General features: G+C 43.2%; 1 pseudogene; it reads right to left on the bottom strand.

Moving 5' to 3' along the window:
* Positions 1 to 7313: 7313 nt before the first annotated feature.
* LOC119853592 lies at positions 7314 to 7743 on the bottom strand (annotated as a pseudogene).
* Between the last annotated feature and the right edge of the window lie 13183 nt (positions 7744 to 20926).

Genomic DNA, 20926 nt, shown 5'->3' with positions numbered 1-20926 from the left:
ATGGAATCACCAGAAACATACATAACTTCAAATTTGTGTGGCTTAGTGTTGAGGCATGACATACTGTTTGAAATAAATGTTCTAAGCAAAAGACTCCAACATTTGTGTTGACCTTGATATATCTGGAGCAATGGAACAATTGGACAAAGCAAAGTCATACCTACAGTCTTACCAGTCAGATGAGGGATTTCAAAATGTTCTGAAGAGTGCACAGAAGTTGGCAGAGGAACTTCACACTGAAGCTATTTTCCCACCCATTCAAGAAACAAGAGTCACCGAAGAAGACATTTTGATTACAAGGCACGGGATAAGCCCATAAGAGACCAAACAACAATTCAAAGTTAAATTCTTTAACCAGGTGCTAGATTGTGCAATACAGTCAGTTGAACGTTTCATGCAGCTCAAGGAACACAGCAGTATATTCGGGATGTTGTATGATATTCCAAAACTCCTCACTGTACCTGAAGAAGACCTACGCCAGCAATGCAGGGCACTAGAGACAGTGACACATGATGAGATGCACGATGTTGATGCGAGTGATTTAGGTGATGAACTGAAAGCCCTTTCAAGATACATTTCAGCAGGATCAACTCCAAAGGCTGTTCTGGAACATATGTGCACAAATAAGATGACCATCCTCTTTCCAAATGCTTTTGTTGCTCTGCACATGCTTCTAACACTTCCTGTAACAGTTGCCAGTGGAGAATGCAGCTTCTCCAAGCTGAAGTTAATAAAAACACATCTACGCTCCACAATGGCACAGGAGAGACTGGTCGGTCTTGCAACCATCTCAAAAGAGCATGAGCTGGCCCAGACCGTAGACCTTCAGGAAGGAGTTCAAATCTTTGCAACTAAGAAGGCACGGAAAGTACCACTTTGATTATTCAAACAGATAAAATGCCAGTGTTTACTATGCAGACAAAGGTTACATTTGTTGTTCAGGCGTTTGAAAGTTAAGTGTTACTTAAAATTTTTAAACAAGGCATTTTAAGTATTGCGATAGGTAGCAGAGCAGTACCATGAGAGGAGAAGAACAGGAAGAAGGCAGAACTGATACCTTTCAAAGTTTTGGCCCAAGTGAGGGGGCATGGGGGCATCATTTGAGCTCCCTGCCTCAGGGGCCAAAATGTTGTGGGCCGGCCCTAATGAATAGGGAAGATTAAGAGGGCTGAAAGTAATAAATAGCCCATTGCCCAGTGCTTAGGGGCCTGTCCTGTAATGTCAAAGACCCAACTTCAAATCCCTCTTTTATATCAGATGGATGGTGGAGCTGAATCAGGGTCTCCCAGGTCCCATGTGAGTCACTAACCCCTGAGCTAACAGTTATTAAGGAAGGCTGGAACTGTGCTCAGTGAGGGTGGGTGGTTTATTGTATAGTCTCTCCTGACTTTCAGACATACTGCCTTGTTTTCTGACTGCATATGGAGAGACAGCATCTGGACAGGTGTTCTGTCTTTTTTTTTTTTTTTTTTTTTTTTTTTAAAGGAACTGATCATATTGAGCCTCTGCAGAAAGGGCTCATCCACCTTCTTTGGCCCATGGTTTATTGAAACAACAGAAGAATTGGTAATTTAAACAACTAGGGCAGTGGGGGCTTTAGTCTTCTTACAGCCTCCCCTAAATCCTACAGCCAAGAGCAACCACGCTGAACAGTCTCCAAGGTAACTCTCTCCTAACCCCAAGGTTCCAAGTGTTTAGAAACTCACCTGATTGTCCTTGTAACTTTCAGCTGCATTTGGCCAAGATGGCAGCTCTGGACAGCCTGCTTCTCCCTGAGGGAGCTGGCATTTATGAGAGATGTGCAGAGCTTCACAACCTGAGGTCAAGGGAAATGGCTTGATTCACTCCCATTGGCACAATGAGGGGCAAATTGCATCTCCTGTCACAAGCAGGAGGAATTCACCTCTGGTAAAGTGGGTTGTGCTCATGACTCCATAGGAGTTTGACTGGCAACTGATACAGTGCAGCCCGCTAGCCACACTGGCTTCCTGATCAGCACTGTCCACTTGGGACTTGCACCCCATGCCTGTGTGGACTTTCCACCCTCACGGGCCCTTTGCCCTGGATTAAGCTAGTGAAACCCAGCATGACCCATGGCTGATTCTTTCCGCCACAAGATGGTCTGAGCCAATCTGATTTTCAATTCTCTTCTACTAGACACCAACAAAGGTCTGAGCATTTTTACTAGAATAATGTTCCCTTTGGGAACTGTTCTTAGCAGCAGGGAGGGGCGATGGGACTTAGTCACCCAGCTCCCATTGGCTTCTAGGGAGATTTGGGCAGCTGGCTCCCTTAGGCTCCTAAAGCTTTAGCCCCACTACTCCATTCATGCAGATGGAGAATGTGCAGCTAATTCCGCGAATATCAATTTACGGTTGCATCCTTTGATCTTGTATGCCATTCTTGCCTTTCCCATACAACCACTTGAACAATACCACTGCCTTTACAGGCTAGGAATCACCCATCTTTGCCCCTTGGTTCTTCAAGATCAGGTGGCACTACATCATTGGGGCAGCAAAGGGAATCTTACATGGCCACTACCAGCTGTACTTGTTCTGCCCATCCAGGAGACATTTCACTCTTGGAGGAAAGCTGGAATATTTCAGGATTCCTACAGTTTGACAGATCTGTTATATGGTAAAGATCTCATACCCAAACAAGCCGTGACACTCTGTGTCTGATGCATGTGGCAATGATGGAGTCTCCCATCAAGTTTGATGGATGAGCTGTAATCCTGATGCGCATACAGTAAGACAAAATAACTATAACCAATAGGATGGCTCCCTAACTGCTGTAAATCAGAACAATGTAATTGTCATGAACAGAGTGAAGGCCATGATTAGAGACAAAATGATCCTTTATCAATGAAGTCAAATCCTGCTGAGGCAAATAGAAAGGAGCATAAACTCTGGCAAGTTATGTGTAAAAGTGTAATTAGGCAGGCCAAAAACAAATGTGAAGAGCAACCAGCAAAAGGCACACAAAGGAACAGCAACAAATGTTTTAAGTACATCAGAAGCAGGAATCCTGTCAATCAGTGAGGCCCCTGGATGATCAAAGTTGCTAAAGGAGCACTCAAGGAAGACAAGACCATTGCAGAGTAGCTAAATGAATTCTTGGCATCAGTCTTCACTGCAGAGGATGTGAGGGAGATTCCCAAACCTATAGCCATTCTTTTAAAGTGACAAATCTGAGGAACTGTCCCAGATTGAGAGGTCTGTAAAGAAGGTTTTGGAACAAATTGATAAATTAAACAGTAATAAGTCACCAGGAGCAGATGGTATTCACCCAAGAGCTCTGAAGGAACTCCAATATGAAATTGAAGAAGGTTATGTACTACATTTAGCCATATCGCTTTACTCAGCCTCTGAACAAGATGCCTGGAGGACAGCTAATATGACACTTTAAATTTAAAAAAAAAGGCTGCAGAGGCAATCCTGGCAATTACAGGCTGGTAAGCCTCATTTCAGTACCAGGAAAATTGGTTGAAATTACAGTAAATAACAGAATTATCAGACACACAGAGATGAACATGATTTGTTGGGGAAGAGCCAATGTGTCTTCTGTAAAGGAAAATCATGCCTTACCAATCTATTGAAATTCTTGGAGGTGGTAAACAAGCATATGGACAAGGGGGATCCAGTGGATATAGTGTATTTGGACTTCCAGAAAGACTTTGACAAGGTCCCTCACCAAAGGGTCTTAAACAAAGTAAGCAGTCATGGGATAAGAGGAAAGGTCCTCTCCCAGATCAGTAACTGGTTAAAAGTTAGGAAACAGAGTAGGAATAAATAGTCAGTTTTCAGAATGCAGAGAGGTAAATAGCAAGCTCCCCCAAGGATCTGTACTTGGACCAGTGCTGTTCAACATATTCATAACTGTTCTGGAAAAACGGGTAAACAGTGAGGTGGCAAATTTTGCAGACTATACAAATTTACTCAAGATGGTTAAATCCAAAGCTGACTGAAAAGAGCTACAAAAGGATGTCACAAAACTGGGTGACTGGGCAACAAAATGGCAGATGAAATTCAGTGTTGATAAACGCAAAGTAATGCACATAGGAAAACAATCCCAACTATACATATAAAATGATGGGGCTAAATTAGCTGTTACCACTCAAGAAAGAGATCTTAATCATTGTGGATAGTTCTCTGAAAACATTCACTCAATGTGCAGCAGCAGTCCTAACAGCTAACTGAATGTTAGGAACCATTAGGAAAGGGATAGATAATAAAACGGAAAATATTATAATGTCGTATCAGGGATTGACAACCTTTGGTACGCGGCCCATCAGGAAAATCCACTGGCAGGCCGGGACGGTCTGTTTACCTGCAGCGTTCGCAGGTTCAGTCGATCGCAGCTCCCACTGGCCACGGTTTGCCATCCCAGACCAATGGGGGCTTCGGGAAGCGGAGGCTAGCGCGCTCTTGGCCCACGCTGCTTCCTGCAGCCCCCATTGGCCTGGGACAGCAAACCACAGCCAGTGGGAGCTGCGATTGGCCAAACCTGCAAACACTGCAGGTAAACAAACCGTCCTGGCCCGCCAGTGGATTTCCCTGACGGGCTGCGTGCTAAAGGTTGCCGATCCCTGCATTATATAAATCTATGGTACACTCACACCTGGAATACTGTGTGCAGTTCTGGTTGTCCCATCTCACAAACCAGTCATTTCTGTTGCCCTTCTCTGCACCTAATGTCTAAGGGTATGGAATAACTTCCATGTGAAGAGAAATTAAAGACTGGGACTATTCTGTTAGAAAAGAGATGACTAAGGGGGGATATGAGAGAGGTCTATAAAATCCTGACTGGTGTGGAGAAAGTGAGTAAGGAAATGTTATTTACTCCTTCCAAGACCCACAGGTTCCCCAATGAAATTAATGGGCAGCAGGTTTAAAACAAACAAAAGGAAGTACTTCATACAACACAGTCAACGATGGAACTCATTGCTAGGGGATGTTGTGAAGGCCAAAAGTATAACTGGATTCAGAAAACAATTAGATAAGTCCATAAAGGATAGGTTCATGGATGGCTATTAGCCAAGATGGTCAGGGATGCAAGCTCATGCCCTGGGTGTCCCTAAATCTATCTTGGAAGCTGGGAGTGGATGACAGGATGAATCACTCAATGATTGCTTGTTCTGTTCACTCCTTCTGAAGCACCTGGTATTGGCCACTATCAGAAGACAGGATAAGACCATTAGTCTGACCCACTGTGGCCGTTCTTAGGTTCTTATTAATTAAGTGTATGTACTTTTCTGTTGTGGTTATGGCCCAGGACCCCATTGTGCTAGGCGCTGTACAAACTCAGAACAAGGAGACAGGCCCTGCCCAGTGATCTGACAGTCCAAGTAAGTAGCTATCCTGATTTACTCCAGTTCAAAACTGGGGATCTGCTGTGCCAGTCTTCTGTCTCAGGTCTTTGTCAGCACAAAATCAGTTCTGGCCTTTGGCTTGGATGATACCCACTTTTTATCATTTGTGTTTTGCTAAGGAATTCTCAGCTGCCTCTCTGCTTTTGGCTAGGTTTTTGTTTGAGGTGGCTGGTCTCAGGAGCATTGGGCAGCTTGCCAAAGCTTACTTAGCCTGATTGAAGCTAGTAAAGGCTAATGGGCGTCCGTATGAACACTTTTTTCAGAGTAGCAGCCGTGTTAGTCTGAATTTGCAAAAAGAAAAGGAGTACTTGTGGTACCTTAGAGACTAACAAATTTATTTGAGCAAACAGCTCACTTAATTGGATGCATTACTGTGATCAGCATGTGATGCCATCTTACTTGTAGAGAATATTAAAAACATACACATTCCATCCCCATCTGGGTCTCTTGATAGATCGTTTTCAGTAGCCCTTTTGGAAAGTAATATATAAAGGGCCATGTTCACTGTGTTATCTTTTGGCAAACTACAGCCTTAACAATGGAGTGCAATTTATTGAGAGAGAAAGATGGTACAATTCCTAGTCCCTCAAGAAGTTCCCCAGGCCCACGGGCAACCATGGAATTTGATTAATATCTCTTTGAAATAATGCCAGAAACATGCATGGTTGTGATCTGTGGTGCATGTGATGTGACTGTGCAGGAAATCTAGAAATTCTACAGGAAAAACACCACACTTGAGTTAAAACATTTCCTTTAGAAAGAGAATATTGACTTGTGGTTTTGCATGAGTCACTTATTGCTTATTGAAACATTGGAGACTAGTTTGTTTCTTGGGTAGAATCATTCTTTACTTGTATATCAAGCGTAGCCATGTTCTGTATTGCAGCATTTAACCAGCTTTAAATCAAGGTTTTCAAGTACTTTCCTGTAGATTACCTGTAAGGAGCAAAGACAACCAAATTTCTAGATATTTTCCTGTTATCAGTAGTAGTGTAGCTGAGGATAAACCTGGGTAAACAGTTTACCTACTTCTAATTTAGAGAATATGGAGTTTAGTTTCTCCACTTCCTTTTTTACCACTATCCATCAGGTCTCTCTTGTCAAATTGAATGCATTTAGGGCCAGATTTACACAGGTATTTAGGTGGAATAAAGGGAATGGGTATTCCTCAATGAATGATGGGGTTCAGGGGATTATCTCAGCTGCAGCTTCTCTGGCTGCAGCTACCCCTGTTAATAACAAAATAGCTATAGTGATGCAAATTAAGGAAAACCAACAGTCAGACACCTGCCGTGGAGGTGACCTGCAAGCTTTCCCCAATGCATTTGCCTTCTCAGCTGCTGGGACTTGTGGTCCATGAATAAGGCTATGATTTTTTCATGGAGGTCACGGATGGTGGGGGCCCCCCACAGCTCTCAGCTGCCATGAGCAGTGGGCCTGCAGCTCTTGACCATCATGGGCGGTGTGGGCCCCCCTGGAACTCTGAGCGCCCACGAGCAGTGTGGGACCTTGGAGCTCCGAGCCGGGGACCCCTGGAGCTCGGAGTGGCCGTGGGCAGCATGGGACCCTAGAGCTCTGAGGCCCCGCAAGTGGTGAGGGCCCCTGGAGCTCTGAGTGGCCATCACAGCTGCCCAACTGCTGCAGGCGGTGTGGGGACCCCACAGCTGAGCCCCCCATTTTGTCAGGGATATTTTAGTAAAAGTCAGCAAGAGGTCATGGGCTTCCATGAATTTTTCTTTATTGCCTGTGACCTGCTGTGACTTTTACTAAAAATGTCCCTGACAAAATCTTAGCCTTAGCCATGAAGACCCACTTCTGATTTTGTTTGTTTTTTTTTACATTAAAAATAGAGGCTCTGCCCCACTTGTCTCATGGAAAAACCCAACCAGAGGGATATGAAGCCTAGTCCCTGCTGACCGTCCTGTTTTTTTTTTGTTTTTTGTTAAACAAAATGTTTTATTAGCTTCTGTAGCAAAAGTTTAGTCAAATAGGCCAAATCCCATGTCATTGTCAGACTCCTCAGACTCCTACTTTTCTCTTCTTTCTTCTCCTCAGTAGCAGCTGGTTCAGCAGAACCTGGTCTAGCTGAGACTGCTATAGCTCCACCAACTGGCATGCTGGCAAGCTTGCCGTTACCCCGAGCAATGACATCCTCTATATTTTTTCCGTTCAGTTCACCAATAACCTTGTTCAGGCGTTCATCATCTGTCTCAATGCCTACACTGTCGAATCTTCTTCACGTCCTTTGAAGCGGGGGACTCGTTGCCCCCAAGGACGGCCAGAAGATAAGCTGCAATGTAACACATTTTGACCGAGTGGGTAGGACAGGAGCGGGGCTCAGGGACGTGCACTTGCTACAGCAGCCCGGTGGCTAAAGGTTGTTAGCAGACTCAGTTAGCATTCCCCTCTCACCTCTTTGATTAGATATTGCTGCCTCGTCTTGGTTAAGTGCTAACCTTGTTTAGCTAATGAGACTGCTGACGAGAAGACATTCAGATCACAACTCACTGACTAACCTATCCTGTCCCTATTTCACAGGAAATGAAGTCACATGAGCTGTCAAGGGCAAAGGGGCCTGTCCAAAAGATATTACTTCTAAACAAATTATCAGGAGGATTAACCACTCTTCTCCCCCCAGCCCCTCCCCACACGCTAATGTGTGGGGGGCTGTCAGAGAAATGTTAAAAAGGCCTTGTTGGCAACTTTAAGAAATTACTCTAAGGCCATTTAGGGTTGCCAATCCTCCAGGATTGGCCTGGAGTCTCCAGGAATGAAAAATTAAACTTTAAAGATTATTGTGTGATGAGACCTCCAGGAATACCTCCCACCAGAATTGGCAACCTTACATGCTTTGCATAAATAATCTGGAATCTGTTTTATTCCTGGGCTGGCGTAGGGTAGGAGAACACCCAGAGTTCTGGCCTGCGAGGCATCAGGAGTGGCTGGGCCATGTAGCCAGCCAATAGCTACATTCTGGTAACATTCAGCAAGGTGTTATGGGGTTTACCACTGTGGCTAAGACGAGATTCTTACCAAAAGCAGAACGATGAACACTGTCAAGAGATTCCCTGCAGTCTAAAGATGGTCCCTGCCCTGGGAGTTCATCACCTAGGAGAAAAGACACAAATGCGGACAGGCATGTGGCAGGGAAGGAGACAATAAGACACTGCTCCTCAACATGATGAGTGTTGCTCTCAGTGCACCAGCAGCCCCCCCACCCCATCCCCAGTTTTTTGGTTGGCACACTGGCCGCGTTGAGTTTGACAGCAGTGAGCCATCCAAAGAGACAGGCTGGAATGTTACAGCCTGTTAGGGGTCAGATTGCTTCCTGTCCTTTCAGTTGCTGTGTAGCACAATGGGTGGCTGCCATTATGCATAAAAGCCTCTGACAATCCTGAGATATGGTGGTGGTTTCTTAGATCAGATACATGATCCTATCTATGCCCCAGCCAGCTATCCGCCATTTCCCAGCTCACCCAAATAGTGGATTGAGTCAGCTGTAGGTTGTTAACATCTCATCCTATGTCCAGTTATTATGATAGAAGAATTTGCTGGCATCCATGATGAAATCCACATTACCTGACTTAGACACACAAAATCCAAAGTGCTGAATTACTTGAGGGTGGCAGTTTGTTTCTCAGAATTAAATTACGGAAGATGCAGGTAGCACCAGAAGTTTTATAAAATGCACTAACAGCAATGAAGCTAATGGGGGAGTGGCAGACAGATGGCACGATGGGTTAACAAGCTAGCTTTCTTTACCCCCTACACATCGGTGCTTAGATTCCTGTCTAGGTCATACGTGAGAATCAATGTGATATTCCTATGATCATCTCCAAATGTTATTTTTTTCGTATTCTATAACCCTCCTCAAGATGGCACGCCTCGCAGGCTCTGTTCATTTTCTCCAATATCCTGTTGTTTGTTTTCATGCATTCATCCAGAGCTTTTCATTTTATTGCAATTTCCCCTCCCAAAATGTAATTGTGTCATGGAAATCTGTGACAGTTTGCATGTTTTAAAAGTGAAAACTTTTATTGGGAAAATGAACCTTAAAAAAAAGACCAATTTGAAACCACAGTCTCTCAGCTGAGAATATCAAGCCAACCCAGCTAAAGTAGCAGCAGTGGCTGAGACCAGAAGCTTATGCTGATCTGGAAAAGAGATTAGGGCTGGTGATTAACCCTGCCACAGTCACACCACACCTGGGTGTAAACAAGCCTGCACAAGGGATTTCTCCCGGGATAGCTGCTCCCCTCCTCCGCCTCCCCGGCCACAGCTTGATGTGTCACAGACAGCATGCACACCACAGCTCAACCCCTGGCTCATCTGAGCTGGTGTCAGCCTGCAGCCAGGTGGTGTGGCTGGCTCTCTGTCTCATGAAGCACCTTCCTATATCCTTTGCCAATAGGTACACCTACAATTATAGGCTGTCTACACTGTACTTTATAGCACAGCCATTTGTAGCAGTCAATATTCAAATATCGGGCATGTAGTATCACATAATCTCTTCCACAGCCTTTCCCATTCATTGCTATATAGGTAGCTGTAGTGGGGAGAGTCGGGGTAGCCCCTTGATGCCAAACCTCTGGTAACTGCTTCCCGTGCAGCAGGCAGTGTCTGTCACCATTAGGAAATAACACCAGTCTAGGCCAGTGAGTAGTTATACGATTGTGCTCCAGGAGTCCAGCCCCTATGGAAACATAGCCATTACTCGCAAAAAGAAAAGGAGTACTGGTGGCACCTTAGAGACTAACAAATTTATTAGAGCATAAGCTTTCATGAGCTACAGCTCACTTCATCGGTAGCTCACGAAAGCTTATGCTCTAATAAATTTGTTAGTCTCTAAGGTGCCACCAGTACTCCTTTTCTTTTTGCGAATACAGACTAACACGGCTGCTACTCTGATCGCCATTACTGTGATCCCAGGACAAATATCTTCTGCAACTTTATCACAAGCGTTTGCCAATCTGGAATGAGTGGAGCGGTGTAGGGTATCCCCAGCACTAGATTTAGGAGAACAATCATCTGCCACAGTATGAAGAGTGATAACAGAGTCGTGTTTTATGTCAACACCAACCTTACCTTAAAGTGGAGTGGGATGTTTCGGACTAAACTCATCTACTCATCCCCAGAGGATTACTCCCAGCAGTGCAAGTTCTTAACTTTGCCAGAAAAAAAGATTCTGGTCCAAAGCAGCCAGAGGGCCTGATGTCTGTGTTTTCACGCGGTTCAAGAAGCAGTGGCAGTTTTGTGGTAATTTCAATTCCATTGGAAGTAAAATCCCACTCCAGCTTCCTATCTGCCTGGACTTGATTCAGCTGGTGCTGCGACTAGCTGGAATGCTGCTGGCTTCAGCTGGAGTGTGTCTCAGGAAGGAACATATGTGCCACAGTTCAGTCACTTCATTTTCTATTCCCTCATTAACTTTACCATGTGACTCTTCACTTAATTAAGAACTTTGACCTTTCAAGAGGGTTATTTTTTAATTTGCTCTGATCTAGATAAAAGATGAAGGACAGATGCAAGGAGACAGGAATTTTCATCGATGAAGATAATGAGATTTTTATATTCTATCCAAGCAAGTAATTTGGAATAAAGACATGGGGGAACAAATATTTAATAACTGGCTCTTCAGTCTAGCAGAGAAGGATATAACATGGTCCAATGGCTGGAAGGTGAAGCTAGACAAATGCAGACTGGAAATTAGGCATATGTTTTTAATAGTGAGAGTCTTAACAATTTGGAACAATTTACCAAGGGTCATGCTGGATTCTCTATCACTGGCCATTTTTAAACCAAGATTGGATGTTTTCTAACATATGCTCAAGGAGTTATTTTGTGGGAGTCCTATGACACGTGTTATCCAGGAGGTCAGACTAGATAATCACAACGGTCCCTTCTGACCTTGGAATCTATGAATCTACTCTAATGAATAGAAGCCCCATTCTGATAGGTCTTCATGAAAATGTCTGAATCCTCTCACACTACAGCAAGAAACACTATATGCCAATGTAGCTAGGTAAGTTAGGTGAAGTTGCATTAGACTGGAACAGTAACAGGTTTGTGTCTGGGGAACTAGACTGGAACTCTGAAGACTTGGGTGCAATTCTCAACTCTGCTATAAACTTCCTGTGTGACATTTAGATAAGTCAGTTAGGATGTGTCTGTGCTTGAATCTGTAGTTATGAATGTGTTAACTACCATGACTGTAAGTTTGGGTGACCAGATAGCAACTGTCAAAAAACAGGATGGGGTGGGGGGTAATAGGCGCCTATATAAGAAAAAGTCCCCAAAAACAGGACTGTCCCTTTAAAAACAGGACATCTGGTCACCCTACTGTAAGTTCTACTGCAAACAGAACACAACTGTTTGTTCCTAGTGTTTAAACCTAGGGCTAAATATGAAGGAAGAAATGTTTGAGTGGTGTCTACACTTGAATTTGTGACAGGGCTAATTAGCAAGTGTTAAAACACAACTGAAAATTCAAGTATAGCCATACTCCTAAACCTCTGAGGCTCTGTTTCCCTTGCACAAATACTTCCTTTCTCCTTTCTTGGTTGGAGCCTCTAGGTGCTAATGTAACAATAATAACGACGCTGAAAGGGTGAGAATGGAGGCCGAAGGCAGGTTGAAAACAAACAAAAGGAAGTATTTCTTCACACAACGCACAGTCAGTTTGTGGGACTCTTTGCCATAGGATGTTGTGAAAGACAAGACTATAACAGGTTTCAGAGTAGCAGCCGTGTTGGTCTGAATCTGCAAAAAGAAAAGAAGTACTTGTGGCACCTTAGAGACTAACAAATTTATTTGAGCATAAACTTTCGTGAGCTACAGCTCACTTCATCGGATACATCTGATGAAGTGAGCTGTAACTCACGAAAGCTTATGCTCAAATAAATTTGTTAGTCTCTAAGGTGCCACAAGTACTCCTTTTCTTTTTGAAGACTATAACAGGGTTCAAAAAGGAATAGATAAGTTCTTGGAGGATAGGTCCATCAATGGCTTTTAGCCTCTGTTTGCCAGAAGCTGGAAGTGGATGACAGGGAATGGGTCACTCAATAACTTCCCTATTCTGTTCATTCCCTCTGAGGCACCTGGCATTGGCCACTGTCGGTAGACAGGATACGGGGCTAGATGGACCATAGGTCTGACCCAGTGTGGCCATTCTGTTGTTTAGACTGCAGCAAGCAACTCTCAAATTAGAGACATTTGAGATCAATTATTTTGGTTTTCCATCTCATCTCCACAGATCAGATACAAGACACTCTAAGGGCCTGTATACACTACAAAATTAACCCAACCTAATTTACTTCAGCATACAGCTGCCACAGTAATAACATCACTTATGAGTGTCTACACTTTGCTCCTTGTGTCACCTGTGCACTTCCTTACCTGGAACACTTGCACCATTTGAACTGTCAGTGTGGGGTGGCTTCCAAAAGCCAGCAACAGTTGATGTAGGCACACCACACTGAACTGCATTCATCTCCTTTGTGAAATGTTTCATACGAAGGGCAAACCTGTGAAAGGTTTGCTGTCCTCTGATCTGGCAAAAGAGGCTAGTTTTTTCCACCCCTTTCCCTTACATGGACACTTTTGCCCTAGTCACATTTTTTTTCCAGTTTTCATCTGTGAACATGTTCAAGTTCTTTTTATTGCTTAGCACAAACTAACTGTATAGGTCACAGCTGCAGGGGAAGCTGCAGCAGATGATAGAGTAAATGGAGTCTGCACTAAGCCCATGCTCACGATGAGCAGCACAGAGATGGCACTGTGCGTATGCCGTGAGAGATCGAAAGGGCTAGTTTCTTCTTTACTTACAACAGAGGAAAAAGAAAAGGACCTGGTCAGTGCAGTGTGCAAAATAGGCACATAGGAATTACCATCCTGGATCTAGTCCAATATGGTCTGACAGTGACCATCTCCAGCTGTTTCAAGTGCAAAAAACCCCCTACTGGACAATTATGGAATAAACCTGCCCATAGAGGAAACTTTCTCCTAGCCCCATCAGTTTGGCTTATGAAGCACTGGGGTTCATGAGGGAGATTTTCAAAGGCACAAAGACTAGGTACCTATCCGTCTTTTGTGTCTTTGAAAATGTACCCCCTAGATCCCTTTGGCATATTATAGGCAGGGCAGGTAACAACACCTAGAGATAACATTGCCCAATACTTCCCATTATAAGATGCTGTTTTCAGTTGTAACTTTGCCAAACTTTAAGCATTTAGATTGAAATTTTCCATTCTGAGTGTCAGCTTCAGGCTGATATTTATATATTTAGAACATTTCAGCAAGATCAGTTCTGCCAAGTCTTTTCTCCATTGGGTTTTTGAGAGGAGGCGGGATTCAGAGCCACTGCTTTTAATCTGATAAAATCATGAAAACAGACCTTTTGACAAAAATACAGGAGTCAGAAGTGGATTTTCATGGACTACGAGTCTCATAAGATGAAAAAGTGAACAGAGGAAGCTTTGCAGGTCATCTTCGAGTCAACTGATAGCGCAGCATTAAGGCTCCTCAGTGGTGCCTGGACATTCAGCTCCACTCAAACTGCTGAGAATCAGGAAATAGAGTTAAGGTAACCCCCCCCCCTCCCCGCCCACTGCAATGCACTGACCTCTGCTCCCTGGCGCAGGCAATAGCCACGGGAATGGGGCAGTAGGGAGTGCCATACTGAGTAGACGTGAGGACAGACGATGAGAATGTGCTGTGGTTTGGGTTGGGCTCAGGATTTGAATTGTAGTGTTTAACGGCATGTACCCCGGCTGTGTTCACTGTGTTAGATGCAGCTGTATATGATCATTGGGGAACAGCTGGAGCAGGTCAGAGGCACCATAACTATGATATGCCAAAAGGGGCGTGTGTGTTTGGACGGACCAACTGTGCTTGTATCAGTGCTGAATTGTGCCGGTTGGGTCACAAGAGGTACAAAGGGGTTGTCTTGCAGCTGGCATTGGTGGCAGTGGGTCTGGGGCAGAGTGAAGGCAATGCCTCAAAGGACTCTTCAGGACCAGGGTAAAGGGTCTGTAACATTTTGCATGTCTGGGATGGTTTGTGTGGAGTAGGCTCAGTATTTAAGCGTGGCCAGCTGGAGCTTCTGCTCCCCTCTCTTTATCCTAATGCTCTTTGCTTTTTGTCATGAGGAATCTGGCACATTGGTGTATTTGGAAACAATGAATAAGAATATGTATAAAAGTGTAGTTCACCTGGAAATAGTTCCTGTTCTCTATGCCTTACCTACACCATAAGGAAGTACTTCTTCACACAACACAGTCAACCTGTGGAACTCATTGCCAGGGGATGTTGTGAAGGCCAAAAGTATTACTGGGTTTTAAAAAGAATTAGATAACATGGTCAAGGATGCAACCCCATGGTCTAGATGTCCATAAACCTCTGACTGCTAGATGCTGGGACTGGATGACAGGGGATGGATCATTTGATAATTGCCCTGTTCTGTTCATTCCCTTTGAAGTATCTGGCATTGGCCACTGTCAGAAGACAAGATACTGGTCTAGATGGACTGTAGGTCTGACTCAGTATGGCTGTTCTTATCTTAAGGTACCTACAGTTATAGATAGACACCTTTCTAGATGTTCTGTTGGAAAGTTAAATACATAAAAACATATATTTTAGTTACAATGAAGGTTAACCAACACTTTAAACTTACATTTGGTCTATGTTAAATTATGGCTGTGAACACGGACATTCAAACAATCGATAATTAAAAAAACTACAGCTCTTGAAATATGGTGTTACAGAAGAATTCTGAAAATATGATGGACAGGCCACGTAACCAATAAAGAAGTGTTGGAGATTGGAACTCAGCAAACTTTAATCAGATACCTTTTGAGAAGAAATATTTGATTTGCAGGGCATATTGTAAAAGGTTCAGGGGGTAATGTGTGTCTGCAGGCACAGGAAGGGAAAGTTGATGGCAAAAGAACATGAGACAGAAACAAAATCTTGGATGGATGATATAGTATCCTGGGTGGATCCAAAAGATGATTAATCCACAAAGAGATTAGCAGAGGATTGTACAGAATGGGTTACCATGGTTGCAAACCTCCAGGAATGGAGATGCCACGTAAGGAGAAGATTAACCACTTTTTTGTAATTTCCAAATATATTTTCTTACATTTTTGTCAAAATTTGACAACAAACCCTTCATCCAAAAACAGCGTAGTGGTAGAACAAATAAAATTGTTAGCTTTAGAGTTCTTGCATATTTCTGGTTTCTTTCTAGTCTCTGATTTGTGTGTCACACCCACTGGATATGTTTCAGAGTAGCAGCCGTGTTAGTCTGTATTCGCAAAAAGAAAAGGAGTACCTGTGGCACCTTAGAGACTAACAAATTTATTAGAGCATAAGCTTTCGTGAGCTACAGCTCACTTCATCGGATGCATTACTGGATATGGTTTTGCATTGCTATGCCTTTTTCCATATTAACAATATATTCACTTTTCTGAAATGTTTTTGTTATAAGGAATGTCTCCCTAGTCCTCTTGGAAAAGGGATCTGGCAAATATTTGCTCCTATGCTATACTATGGATCAGACCACTATAGCAAAAGTGAAGCTAAATACTTTGGTGTTACACTTCTTTGGGAACAAACTGCAGTTATTTCAATAGAAATTCTGTACAGACCTTTGCTAAATGGAAGGGCTCCTGGTACAACTCAACAGTCTGTTAACCTGAGAGAACTGACATCAAATGCTCAAGGCCAGACTGACACTTAGTGCTGCAGTGTAAATCAGGAAACTTTGATCTGACAGCTCTCACATACCTAGAATGAGCAGAACTTTTTAACTCAGCTGCTCTTTGAAATTGTCAAAGTGAAAAATATTAGGGGACAATAGCAATTGCTCCAGGATGCATTTTGGTTTTAGACTCTTGCAAAATGTATTTCATGTCCTTGGTTTGTGTTTGTGTATGTGAAGAAACTTGTATACATCATAATTTGACACCAAACACTGTAATAGATGTATATTGTTCTTGGCATTGTTCTTTGACCATTGGGAGTTTGGTGTGATTTATAGATGTAATTTTGAAAGAGTCTTATCCAAGACACATGGGTCAATCCCCCCCGAGATGTACATTTTTCAAGAAGTTCTTCAAAGAACAAGAAGTGTGTGTGTGGGTGTGTGGGTGTGGGTGTGTGTGTGGGTGTGTGTGCACCCCATCTCCATCAAACTCATGCTCTTACACAAAACCTTAATAGTGACCTCAGCAATGTTAAGGCAGAATAACATTCCAAATTAAGGGAATGAGTGACAGTCATACGTGCTGCTCTCTTGATACAAAAAAGTCTGAAGCTGGTCTGGGTACTGCTCTTTGGGGTCTATTGGAGATGGAACTGAAAGCCTTTTGGAAGGTGAAGCAGTGTCAGCAGCAGGGAGGTAGAAAGGAATGCACAAGACTTTCCCATTCACTTTTTATTTCCATGCTTTTAAAGTTGGTGAGAGTGAATCCTGATGCAACCATAACCAAAGATTTTGTTTGTTTGTGTTCAGGACAGGAGAAGCTGGACTAACACTCCTGTAATTTTTGTGTGAATTATGAAACATGAACATATGCATGTGTGCACAAATAAAAACTCCTCACTAAATATTCCTATGAATATAAACTAGTCAACCAAATGTTTGTGGAAAAACCAAATGGACAGTCACACTGAACTGAGTCAGATTTAACAAATGTTGGCAAAGACTTTTCCCTAGTAGTCCCTTGTATCTATAAATAACGAGTTTGGGAAAAAATGTAATAGGCCTTGATAAATCATTGAGTAGGGAACAGATCTATTTTGTGTCTCTTTTTTTTTCTCATTTGTCACCAATTTCTTTCCAAACTTCATGAGTTCCGGAAGGGCTTCTAAACATAACTTCATCTTGCATTTACTCCAGTGCCCGAGTTACATGAAGAGAAATGCAGTGTTAGATTTATAAGAGATTGTCATCTTTAAAGACTTGAAGAAAAATGTCAAGCTATTTCATGCTGTGATTGTATTAATATGGATCCTACCATAAATACAGGCTGCTGCCCTCTGCTGCATGGAAAAGCATAGCTGGTCAAGGGTTTGTGACTTGCAACTGGCCCATAGAAAGATATAAACCACACTACTACTACAGTTAGTAGGGCTTTTCCTTTAGCTTAACTGATTGAGACTGTGTTTATGAAGCTGAGACTGGTGGGTTCTCTCCCTCCAACTGCATGCATGTGGTTTATCAAGTCACCATGGTGTGCCTTGTGTGCTGACACAGATTTGGTAGATTATAATGTCCTGCTAATATCTTCTGTCTCACTCAAATATTGTATTTAACCTGCTGTTTGACTTGTTGCTGTCTCCGCACCCTACACAGACATCTTCACGGCACTATTGACAGCCCCGCTAGATCTATTTCTATAATACTCTGACAAGCTCAGTGCACATAAGCAGTTTAGATCATTCTGGCATTACCATATTGTTGTCATTTGACTTGGATATCTTCTCTCATGTTACTGTCCCCTCAGTGTATTTTAATCCACCTGGCGTTATGCACAATTCTCCATAATTGTAACCAATAAAAGAGAGATTAATATGAATACGAAGTAGGAATATTTCATAGTTTTTTTTGTTTTTTGTTTTTTTAAGGCCACAAGGGATTCTTAGCTCACATAATCTGTAGATCTCCTATAGAACATAGGCCATGGAATTTCACCAGTTACCCCTGCATTGAGCCCAGTAACCTGTGCCTGACTAAAGACTGCGACGAGCTACAAAAGGATCTCTCAAAACTGGGTGACTGGGCAACAGAATTTGAATCGGAAAAGGTTCAGAAAAGGACAACAAAAATGATTAGGGGTATGGAACAGCTTTCAGATGAGGGAAGATTAATAAGACTGGGACTTTTCAGCTTGGAAAAGAGATGGCTAAGGGGGGATATGATTGAGGTCTATAAAATCATGACTGGTGTGGAGAAAGTAAATAAGGAAGTGTTATTTACTCATCATAGCACAAGAACTAGAGGTCACCAAATAAAATTAATAGGCTTATTAGCTATTAATAGGCAGCAGGCTTAAAAAAAAGCAAGTATTTCTTCACACAACACACAGTCAACCTGTGGAACTCTTCGCCAGAAGATGTTGTGAAGGCTGAGACTATAATAGGGGTCAAAAAAGAACTAGATAGATCCATCAACGGCTATTAACCATGGTGGGCAGGGATGGTGTCCCTAGCCTGTTTGCCAGAAGCTGGGAATGTGTGATGGGGTGGATCACTTGGTGATTACCTGTTCTGTTCATTCCCTCTGGGGCAGCTGGCATTAGCCACTGGATCTTTGGTGTGACCCAGTATGGCCATTCTTATTTTCTTAAAGAATGACTTCCATGAAGGCAGCCAGTCTTGATTTGAAGCCATAAAGGGATGGTCAATCCATCCCTTCCCTTGATAGCTTGTTCTAGTGGTTAGTCACCCTCCGTATTAAAACAGTGTCTTCTTTCTAATTTCTGCATGTCAGGCTTTAACTTCCTGCCCTGGGTATTTGTTTTGCCTTTCTCCGCTAGATTAAAGAGCCGGTTACTGCCCAGTTTTTTCTCCTCATGAAGGTTCTCCTACACCGTAATCAAGTCACGGTTATAATGGATATGGGTATGGGATGGATTTGTACATCACTTCAGCGTTTGAAAAAAGGGTAGTGTGACAAAGTGATTCACCAACCTGCAGGCCCCCTCATACCTAGGCCAGTACTGGGGGTTTTTCCCTTTGTGTCGCTGGGCTGGCCAGTCACTCAGGTCTGCTGGCCCTCCCCTTTGTCTTGTGATTCAGTCCCTCGGCCAGAATACACTCGGTCCCATCCCTTCGGGGTAAGACTGAGTCCAGTCCAATAACACTCCAGCAGCTTTGTACCAGGTCTCTGGCCTGACTCGAGGTCCACAACCCTGGAGCTTTCACCAGGCATTTCCTTGGTGGCTTGTAGGAGAACCCAGTCTCCTCTGTGGCCCTGGGCTGCAACCCAGGGCCTCTGTAGGAGGCAATTAAAGTCTGCTTCAGACTACCACTTCTTCCCTGGACTTCTTCCTCCTGCAGCCTGCCTCTAGGCCTTCTTCCCCAGCCCTCTTCAGGGGAACAGTAACAAATAGTCCGACCATCCCTGACCTTTCAGCAGATCCCTGACAAGTGTAGCCTGGCTCAGCATGCTTAGGAGTGCACGCAGTATTCGTGGGAACTCTGCCAGCATCATCGTGCTGGGAGCTTGTGAGGAGCTCTTGTTCCCCTCGCAGGGCTGGGCCCATCTGAGGAGGGTGTGACATTACACTCCATATGCTTTATGGAAATATGCTTATGAATATGACATAACTGGAATATGCTTTATGCTAAATACCCCTTGTATGGTGTCATTAGAAAGCTTGTAATCTACTAAGTGTGTTCATCCTATTTGTTTGCATTTACTATTTCTATGTCTGGAGCTAGGAGAATAAGATATAAACTTGTATCACTTGTAAACATATTAAGTGGAGGCCATTAAAGGTGCTCCAGAAACAACCAGTTGTAAATGGCCTTAGTTACTTGAAAGCCTCCCTGTGTATGTGTGGGCCAGCCCATGGGGAATGGAGAATAGGGGTCTTACAGTGACATGTGACCACGTCACCTGATAATGAAATCCATCTTAATCCTTGTACTTTTCCACTGATGAGGCGGGGGTAGGGACAAGCACAAACAAAAGATTCCCGCCTTGTGCCAAAGCTATAAAAGGGGGTGGAGCAGGACAAAGGGGGCCAGTCATGAGAGGACCCCTGCTTGCCACCTGAGATATCTGCTGAATCTAACAAAGACTGTACTAGGGGAAAGGATTGGGCCCAGACTAGGAAGGTGTCTAGTCTGTGAAAGAAGTTTATTGAAACATCTCTGAGGGTGAGATATTACCTGTAATCAGTTTCTTAATGTATTAGGCTTAGATTTTCGTGTTTTTGCTTTATTTTGCTTGGTGACTGACTGACTTTGTTCTGTCTGTTATTACTTGAAACCACTTAAGTCCTACTTTTTATACTTAATAAAATCACTTTTGTTTATTAATAAACCCAGAGTAAGTGATTTAATACATGGATGAATCATGAACCTTTTTAACAAGGCCAATAAGACAGTGTAATGAATTGCAAGAGGCTTAATTTAACTTCCTGTTCTGCCTTTTTTTTTTTTTTTGGCAATATATTAGTAAGGAATCATCCAAGAAATTTTTGGATTCAAACAAAAGAGAAAATAATTGGAGGGGGGGAGAGAAAGGACAAGTAAAACTCTATTTTTATTTACACTGGTTTTGATTCATTGGCCTGACTATTCTTTTGTGGTGGAAAAAGTGGACCAGAGGGCCAAGAGCTATCTGACACAGACCAGAAATTAGGCATGGCTGGTTGGGGAATATGTGGGTCCCATCATGAGATATGGCATCTCCAATTTTAAGGCATTTATTGAAGAAAAAGAAAAACCGCTGCAGTGACAGCCATAAAAAAACCACACACTGTCTGTCTGGAGCTCAATGCAGGGCAGACGCATCTCATGGTTGAATCATATACTGCAAATACA

Source organism: Dermochelys coriacea, chromosome 3, assembly GCF_009764565.3.
Source record: "Dermochelys coriacea isolate rDerCor1 chromosome 3, rDerCor1.pri.v4, whole genome shotgun sequence".
Lineage (NCBI taxonomy): Eukaryota > Metazoa > Chordata > Testudines > Dermochelyidae > Dermochelys > Dermochelys coriacea.
The sequence above is the reverse complement of the archived record's forward strand: the minus strand, read 5'-3'. Positions and strand labels throughout refer to the sequence as shown.